This window comes from Heterocephalus glaber, unplaced genomic scaffold (genome assembly GCF_053883595.1).
Source record: "Heterocephalus glaber isolate CG9 unplaced genomic scaffold, H.glaber_assembly_v1.0 deba00001481, whole genome shotgun sequence".
In the NCBI taxonomy this organism is placed as follows: Eukaryota; Metazoa; Chordata; class Mammalia; order Rodentia; family Bathyergidae; genus Heterocephalus; species Heterocephalus glaber.
Genome location: NW_028258317.1, coordinates 7,840,439 through 7,849,745, shown reverse-complemented (window position 1 = coordinate 7,849,745; position 9,307 = coordinate 7,840,439). Strand labels below are relative to the sequence as shown.

General features: G+C 34.5%; 1 pseudogene; it reads right to left on the bottom strand.

Annotated features, from left to right (window-relative positions):
* Window positions 1-4,458: 4,458 nt before the first annotated feature.
* On the bottom strand, window positions 4,459-7,023 carry LOC101721826 (inactive phospholipase C-like protein 2 pseudogene; annotated as a pseudogene).
* Window positions 7,024-9,307: the final 2,284 nt, after the last annotated feature.

The window sequence follows — 9,307 nt, the reverse complement described above, 5'->3', positions numbered from 1 at the left end:
ATGATGTCAGAAATAGACAGCACTTGTTATTCTAGAAATAGGAATCAAGGTCATTCTTGAACCCTCAAGATTCAAGCAAGTGTCAATCCCCAGGAATCAGATTGCCCTGCACAAATCTAGAGAATAGAGTTACACAGTCTAATATGAAGACACTGGAGGAGGTGGAAAGAATCCAACACTGCATCCAAACGAATTCAGCTAAAGTGAGAGGAAACCATGGGGTAAGTGATTTGGAATATTGGAAAGATGTTGCTTTTTCATAGCAATAATAAAGGTTATTTCTAGCCAAATATTGGAGGGATAATATGTTTATTGAGTCTGAATGTCTCACTAATGTCCAAACAGAAATAAAACAAAATAGTTTGCTCATCCTAAGAATCTAATTGGTGAAAAGTAACTCCCTGCTCAAAGGAGCAAACAATTCAAATGCAGTTACACTAGGAACAGAGAAAACTTATTATGTTGAAATATCACAGGTGGAGGGAGGGTTAACTCAGTGGTAACACATTTGTATAGCATAGGCAAGACCCTGAGCTGAGTTCCCAGCACAACAAGAAGAATGAAGACAATAGAGAGGGAAGGAAGGAAAGAAGAAAAAAAAAGAGAGAGTGGAAGGAAAGGAGGGAGGGAGGCAAGAGAGAGAAAGGCAGGAAGAAAGAAAGGGAGGAAGGAATCTATAAGATGTACACAGAACTGTGAGTAAAGAAGTCATATTCTGGACTAATCTTACCATGTGAAAGGGAGCCAGCCTGATGTTAAAATCTAGTCTTGAAGAATAATCATAGATATTACCACAGACTCTAATTTGTGAACTGCAATCAATATGAATTTATTCTGGGTCAAGGTTATCAGGTTAAACTGAAGGCTGCTTTCCAAAAGAATCAATATGGTTTCCTATCTGATGGGGAGATATTTATAAAATAGGAAAGAATGGTTCCACTAGTAAATGTCAGAAAATGGCTGCCAAGGGTTTACCTACATTTTTACCTCTTCAACTTAAATCCCAGGAGCCTCTGTTTTCTCCCTAGAGATAGATAAATTAGATGGTAAAAGATTAGAGAGTTCTTGCCCTGCTGTACCTACTTCATTTATGGTCAGGTTTCTACAGACTATGACTCCAGGGATGATCCAGCCAAATGCTCCTGCTGTTTCCCCAGCCTAAATTTATCCATTCATTTTACCATTTCTTACCATAGTACCAAGAATAAATTTATAGTATTTCTTAAGTCTTATCTTAGGGTGAAAAGCACCCTCTTAGGAAAGTGTTGAGTTCCATCTCAGCGTTCTTTTTTCTACCTTGAAACATGAACTCAACACATTTTTGACTCTCATTTCAATTACTCCTCCTTACTTTATCTTTTTGGGCTTCTGTTTTTGCCAAAACAACTTCTAGAATGAAAGTTTACTTACTTCCCTCAAAATAATGATATGTTCATTTTGGCTTTATTAATGACCACATAGGTGAAATGGACTGAAAAATAAAGAAACAAAAATTAGAAAGTAACAAAGTTTTGAGAGTTGTTTAAAAATCAGTCATTCAGAATCCTTGAACTGAGATTTCATCCTTTTGTGAGATGGTAACAGGCAGCCCATAAATATAGCATCCTGTGATTTTATTCTTCAAACTCTAAAATAAGGGTTGCATATTGCCACTTATCCTCTTCTCTTTCCTACATTCTCTTCTTCCTTAACATCCATCATGGTCCATTCTTTCTCATTCTACATATTTTCTGTGAAGTGCTTGCTTATTCCTATGATGTTTCTGTAACTGGATGACTTCTGCTTCCAATTTCCCAGTCTAAGTCAGTCTTCTAAGCTTCAGTATCCATATATCTACCCGATCCCTCCATTCTGATATCCCATGGACATGTCAAGCTAAGTTTGTTCTGATCTCAGGTTTTTTTTCTTCATCCTGCTTTACTTACTGTTTGAACATCTTAAAGATACTATATAGAAGTAACTCAAGAAAAACATGTGGGTGTTACCCTTCAAGACTTTCTTTTTCTGTAATTCTGGGTCTGTTCCCATTCCAACTTCTCTAAAGTTCAGCTCATGTAGCCTCTTCTCTTTAATCCCATCACCACTGCCTTAATTCAATTGCTCATCACTTCTTGCATGCATTATCATAATTGTCCCCATTCTCATTTTGCTGAATCAAGCCTTTCTTCACTCTAATTCATTCTCCACACACAGTAAGTAGACAGATTTGTCTTCAACTATATCTGATGTTGTTTAATTGCCAATTTTTTTTACATTGGCTCCTGTTTGGCTTTAAGATAAAATCTAGACCCTTGAGCCTGATTCGCAATTGATAAATCTGTGTGTCATTTCTTCTTTTTCTCTCTCAATTTGCCTTGGCTATGATTATTAATTTTGTATGCACATTTGACTGAGTCATTGAGGGGGGTGAGATATTTGGTTATACATTATTTCAGGATGTCCATAGGGTGCTTCTAAATGAGGTTAACATTTGAATTAATGGACAGAAGATGAGTCCTACTCTCCATTGTAGGTGGGACACATCTAGTCCACTGGATGCTTGAATAGAACAAAAGCTGGGGAGACCTGTGTGATTTCCAGTGAGGCTCTGTCTGTTTCTGTGCATGACTTGGACTGGAGCTGGCTGTCCTGAGTCTCCAGCCTGCAGACACCTAACTTCTCAGCCTCCATAATTAAATGAACCTATTCTTTATAATATAACTGTCTGTATCTCCGATTGGTTCTCTTTCTCTAGAAAACCTAGACTAAATACTGTGCACTTTGTCAAATCTTCAGTTAAACATAACTTTTTTTGAGTTTGCCCAAAATATGTTATTCTAATATGTATATGAGATTGAAATACTTCTTTGCTTTTTAGAAGAGACTTTCAACTTTAATACATGTATACCCACTCACTTGTACCTCTCATTTTGCTAATATTCTACTTATCAAGTCCACAGACTCACTCCTGTGAAAGAAATACACCTTACCTTGTACATTAGATCTGTCCCCATGAATTGTCATTTTCTTTTGAATTGAGCATATTTTAAGACCAAAGATCAAATTGAATATCACATTATTTACACTTTGCTCAATAAATATTATATTATTGGTGATAATGTTTTTGATGATAACTATAATGAAAATAATTTCTATCATTTACTAAGTGGTTGACTACTACCTACTAAATATTCTTTCCCAAATAATTTAAAAATATTACCTATAGAATACTGTTTTGGGGTACAAAAAGCAAGAATTTAAACATTTACATGTCTTGTTCAACATTATGCAGCTAATAAATGTTAAATTAAAACTGAATCCTCAATTTAGTTATGTTTACTTTTCTTTTGAATCATTTTATATACTGTCACTTTCCACAAATGCTAAAGTGGCTCCTCCTGAGTTTTCATTCATATAGTAGCTCTTACTATCCTTCCACATATACTCTATTTGAAATTACAATAAAAAAATAAACAATGATTTACTTATTAAGAACAAATTAGTAATTCAATGTATAGATGTAAATTGTGAAGCTACTTACATGGTTTAGGGTGATTTGGACAGTTGCATGATAGGGACTGTTTTCAATCAAACAGCTGTAAACAAGGGAAAAATCTCGATACAATTTTATTGGAATACAATTTCCTATATGGTTTCCCACAAGATTCTGTCAATGACAAGCACTGGAGAAAGACTTGGAAGGGTAAATAGGGAGAAACAAATCATTATTCTGAGTGGGATCTACAAGCTGACTGCAGCCTTCCTGGGTTTCCAGGGATTTTCCTGAGAATCCTCTACTTTTTGTTTCCCATGATGCCAATGTTCTTGATGTTGACTTTCTTGATCTCTGCTTCTGTAGCCCTTTCACATATTCCACCAATCTCTTATTTTCTGTTTTAAATGTCTCTCTACCCAAAATACATAACATACCATCTATATTACCAACTAAACCCTGATTACTTTATTTTGTATCAATGACCTATATGTTCTTCCTATCTTGTTTTATCATACAATGTATAATCTAACAATATAGGTTTAAATGATCTTGTGACTAAATGGAAAAGATGTCCAAGTATTCAATTCTAGTCAAGAGTTTGACAGCATCTCTTTGATTCTGCTCTGTTTTATCTCCAGAAAATAAGTTAAGTCCCAAGGAAACTTCACCATATCCATATTTGATTCTGTGTTAGTCAGTGGAACATTCTGTAGAATAAATGTGATTCCCTCCCCCAAATTGTGCTGGGTTAAAAAAAAAGAGAGAGACAAATGGATTGTTGTGGAAGCTATTACCTGTAGTGCTCACCATTCTTTTTTGTCATCTCTGTCTGTACTTTGCATGTATTTCTCTTGTATTTATTAGACTTAGTTTATTTGTCTACCAGCCCATTTCTCCTATTAGCTGACAAGATATTTAGAGTGGCTTTTCATTATTCACCTTTATGTTGCCAGCCCAAACAAGCATCTGGTTAAGTATCATGGTTAAGTATCATGGTTAAGTATGTCTAAGTGTTTGTCAACTTGAACCAAATTAAATTCCTGAAAGTCAAAAGTACAGGCAAAGTGGCAGAAGGGATCCGGATTCTACCTAGACTTCTGATTCACTTTCCAGACTCCTGGGAATCTTACAATAGTCTCAGAATTCTGGAAAAACATCTGGCTTAAAATGAAACTTACTAAAGCAGCCTTAGTGATTTCTGATTTTTTTGAACATCCTAAATAGTAGGTTCCCTGGAGTACCTTATTTGAAGATATTAAATATGTTACATACATAAAAAGGGCAAAGAACTTAATAAATCAATTGTCCTAATGCATTTCAGGGACACGATGTATTCTAAGTGGCTTAAAGTGCCTCAGAATCATGAAGCAATGAAGGATTTTCTATTTAATCTTTTAGATCTATCTATCCTTAGGTTAAAAAAATTTTATAAGACATGTAAAGGTGATGTCTTTGTTGGACTACAGCAGTTAGCTCAATAATTAATTATAATTAATTTAAGATGCTTAAAATCTCTAAGTACAGTAAGCTTACTGAGCTGTCGTCACATGAATATAGTGTGAGCATGAATTATCATAAATAATATGAAGCCTAGTGTATAAAATATATAAAAGTGCTAGAAAATGAAGTATGTTATATTTCTCTATATGCATGGGAACATTTATTATAAACCACAGAGATTTACAAAGTTTCTTACTATGTCAGTTAATTCACAATTATGAAAGTATTTTCAGATAACTAATCCTAAAGTCTTGGAGACTTTATGAGGAGTAAAAGTAGACTAGAAATCAAGTTCAGAGTAGTATGCTCAGTTTCATCATATATATTGTTTTTTGTACCTGGGATCGAACTCAGGTCCTTGTGCTTGCAAGGCAGGCGGCAGAACCCCTGAGCTAAGTCCCTGCCATCATCATATACTTTTGATGTTATGCTAGACAGGATAACTTTGAGAGTCAAGCAGGGGAATGGGGAAAAAATAAAAACCAAGATACATCATGGAAAGGTACAAATTCCCAATGATGAATGTTATCATATTGTATACCTACAATGTACCAATAAACTGTTTTTGTCCTTTGTTCTGTACAGTCCACAGGAATTCCATGGATTTCCACATAGACATAGGGATCCACCACATCACCTTTGGCACCTGAGCCTTTGGGCTTGGGAAAGTTCTTCCCACGGATGATTTTAATGTGAAGAAGCTGAGGTGAGACTCCTGGGATGGGGTCTTTTGTATTAGTGCTGAAGAATGAGAGAGACTTCTTCCCTCATGATGGCTGGCCGAAGGACATAGCCACAGTTTCCATTCTGCCTAAGCCAGCCAATATTCAGATCCATCATCAGTCCTGGTGTCTGGAAGTTCATGGCCACGATTTGACAACCACATTTCCAAAAATATTGAGGGTTCATGTTACTAGAGTCGATTCTCATTGGACTAGGAAAGACTCGAGCAAGAAAATGCTTGCTGTAATTTACAAAGTCTCCTGGATTTTTATTGGCATATTTGCTGGCAAGCACTTCATTAAATGAGCAGACTTCCCAGTACTTCTGGACTTGAAATGACACCTGAAATTCTTTGAACTGAACTGACTTACAGATGCTGACCAGTTCAGACAGTTCTTTGCAAAGCTGAAATCGCTTCACAGGCACACTGTTGGGTTGCTCCACATTCTCTTTTCCCATCCTCTGAGACATTTCTGCTCCTTCATCTTCATCAGTAACATCTCCTTCTACTCCAGAGCAATTTGAAGATAGCTTCTTTGCTTTAATTAGTATTCTCCCTTTCAGGACATCTGGGGATGGTAGATAAGATTCCTCAACATTGGGTGATGTTGTATAGAGCTTGTCTCCTAAAATTTTTTTCATGTGTTGAACCATTACCTTTTGTTGTTTGATAGAACAGTGATTTTCTAAACATAAAATAAGAGGAAACTCTGAAGCAAAGAACGCATGCTTGTTAATAATATCAATGACACTGGGGAAGACTATCTGAGAGGTCATTGTATGGCTTGTGTAAATTACAGGCTCGTTATCTGGCCCATCCCATACATCTAACTCAACACTCTGGCAACCCATTTTAAGAGCTCGGATATATCCTATGATGTCAGAGGGACCTCAGAACTGATCCTCTATTAAGTATGTATTATGAGATGAATTTATAAAGTAATGAGACAAAGGCTGTTTCATATTCTGACAGACCTTCTTATGTTCTGGATCAAATATGTAACAGTCAGGTGACATAAGGTAATTAGTGAACCGGTCTATGGAGAGCCAGCCCTTTTCCTGGCCCTCTTTGGATGGCTCATATTTGTGAATAATTTCAAGGCTTATTTCCTCATTTATATGTGCTACACCCTGTTCTGCCTCAAGAAACATCGTAAGATCTTTAGTATCAAGGAATTCTTTATTGCTTGAAAACTGAACGAAAAGGAAATAAATTTCATGTCTAGTACAAAGCTCATGGAAAACCTCAATAAATTCTTCCTTTATGACTTCTGTAAAAAAAATTGAAACAGAAAAAAAGATGTTTAATAAATACACTTGCCCATATTACAAGGGTGATTTGAAAAAAAACATGGATTTGAAAGTTGTTTTTTAATTGTAAAATAGCATGCAAATATAGAGCACAAGCACAATAAATAAAAAGATGAGTTCAATCACTTACTTTTTTGTTGTTGTTGCAGTATTAGGGATTGAACCCAGGGCATTTACACTGAGCTATATCACCAGCCCTTTTCTCCTTATTATTTCTCAAAATTTTGAGGCAGGTTCTGGCTAAGTTGCTGAGTTTCCCAGGGTGGGTTGAAACTTGTGATACTCCTGTCTCAGCCTCACAGAGTGCTAGGATTGCAGGCATATACCACCATGCCTGGATTTGTCACCTTTTAAATAACCTTTTTTGAAAGTTATACATATTTCAATGATGATTAAACAATTCACATTTGTAATATTCAAATATGACTGTATATTTAATACTTGGCAATTACAGTAACTTTCTAAAAAATGAAACCTAGCAACCTAGTAACAAAATAATGAATTATTTACTTAATGAAAAGCATACTTATGAAATAATGATGTGAAATAATGGCTTTTTGGGTGTATGAAAAAAAACATCCAAAAAAGGTCAAAAACTAGATGAGTATTGAATGCAGTTTTGGATGTCTAACCATTTATTCAAGATAAAAATTTTGACACATGGAAATTATCTAAAGATATAAATTCTAAAATATTTGTGCATGGGGAGAATATATAAAGTTTACATCATTAATCACATACAATCTTTCTGGGTTAAAGAAATGGGACTCTGAAAATGAGCAAAATACATTAACTACTGGGAAGATGCCATTTAGATATCTTCTTAAGAGACCTTATGCATCAAAAAATATATTAAAACTAAAATAGAAAGAAATGATTATTTCGATTAGAGGAATTCATAAGTAGCTAGCTTCTTTAAAATTCAAGATGCTTGGTGTATTTAAATGTCACATTAATATGACAGCAAATAGATACAAATAATAAGACAGCTTTGACTCCTTAATTCTCTGTCACTTATATTAAAATTATATGGGCATGTTTATCTTAGTGAAAAGTGTTTAAAAAGCAAAATAAAATTATACAACAATAGAAAATTAAGTAAATTAAACTTTCCATATTTCAGTAGTCTTTTGTCATTAGAAAAGATTGTTATTCAGATTGATACTCTTCCTAATTATAAGAATCATATATGATATGTTTTGCGAACACAGAAGAAAAAAGGAAATTGTTCTGCCTAAAGAAATCAGACAAGCTTCATAAAAGTAGATATATTTAAACTCAATTCTGAAATATGAATTCACTTCACCAAAAAAAAAAAAAACTAGAGAATTGCAGATATAGAGAAAAACATATATATGCTAAACTGTGGCAGCAAGGGGGAGCATGACATATATATTTATAGAATGGAGAGCACTTGGTTTTTCTGGAGAACAGCAGATATGGCAGCTATAGAGGAAATAATTAAAATGAGTCTTCAAAGATAACTTTAATTTTGACTGTAAAGGGCCTTGGTCTTTATCATATGAAATTTGAACTTTGTTTTCAGAAGATGGAACTTGAGGCTGTATTTTTTTGAACAAAGCACTTGTAACATATCTGTAAACTACATAGAAAATATGGATAAAATTGACTATATATGTTCCTTGATGATCCAACTGCTCTAATTTGACTCTTCTTATTCATCTGTAGCTCATAATTAATTGCAAATATGAAAATGTATCTTAAAGTGTCCAAGATGCTTATGTTTTAATACAATTGGAAAAGAATTGTTTTCAAAAGGTATCTGATTATTGGATCAATGCTAACTAGAAAGGAGGACTCTGGCCCTGTGGCATAGTTGGATTTTAGTTAATTAGTCCCTATGATAAGTCAGACCTTTTACATATATAATAATGAAGTATCAATATAATTGTCATGTAAGCCCTCAGAGATAAATATTTTTCCTACTGCATGTGATCAGACTGAAGATACAAGCAATTTGGTACATTTTCTCTACATCCCACTGATTATAATTTGAGGAATAGAAATTTTGCCTGACTCCAAAATCACAAAACTAAGCTATTCAAGTGCTAATCACTTACTTCAATGATAATTGTTATGATTATCATTGTTACAGTTTCTTTCTAATTGGTCTTGTGGTTTCTCTGTTGAAAGTGGCCCTAAGTAAGACAGCAGTACTCTCTGAGTGGACTGATTAGGATCAGCTTTGTATGGAGTAAGAAACAAAGAGAAGATGAAACTAAAATACATGAAACAGAAACAATGCATTACTTCCAGATCCTAGAGAGGATAGACATT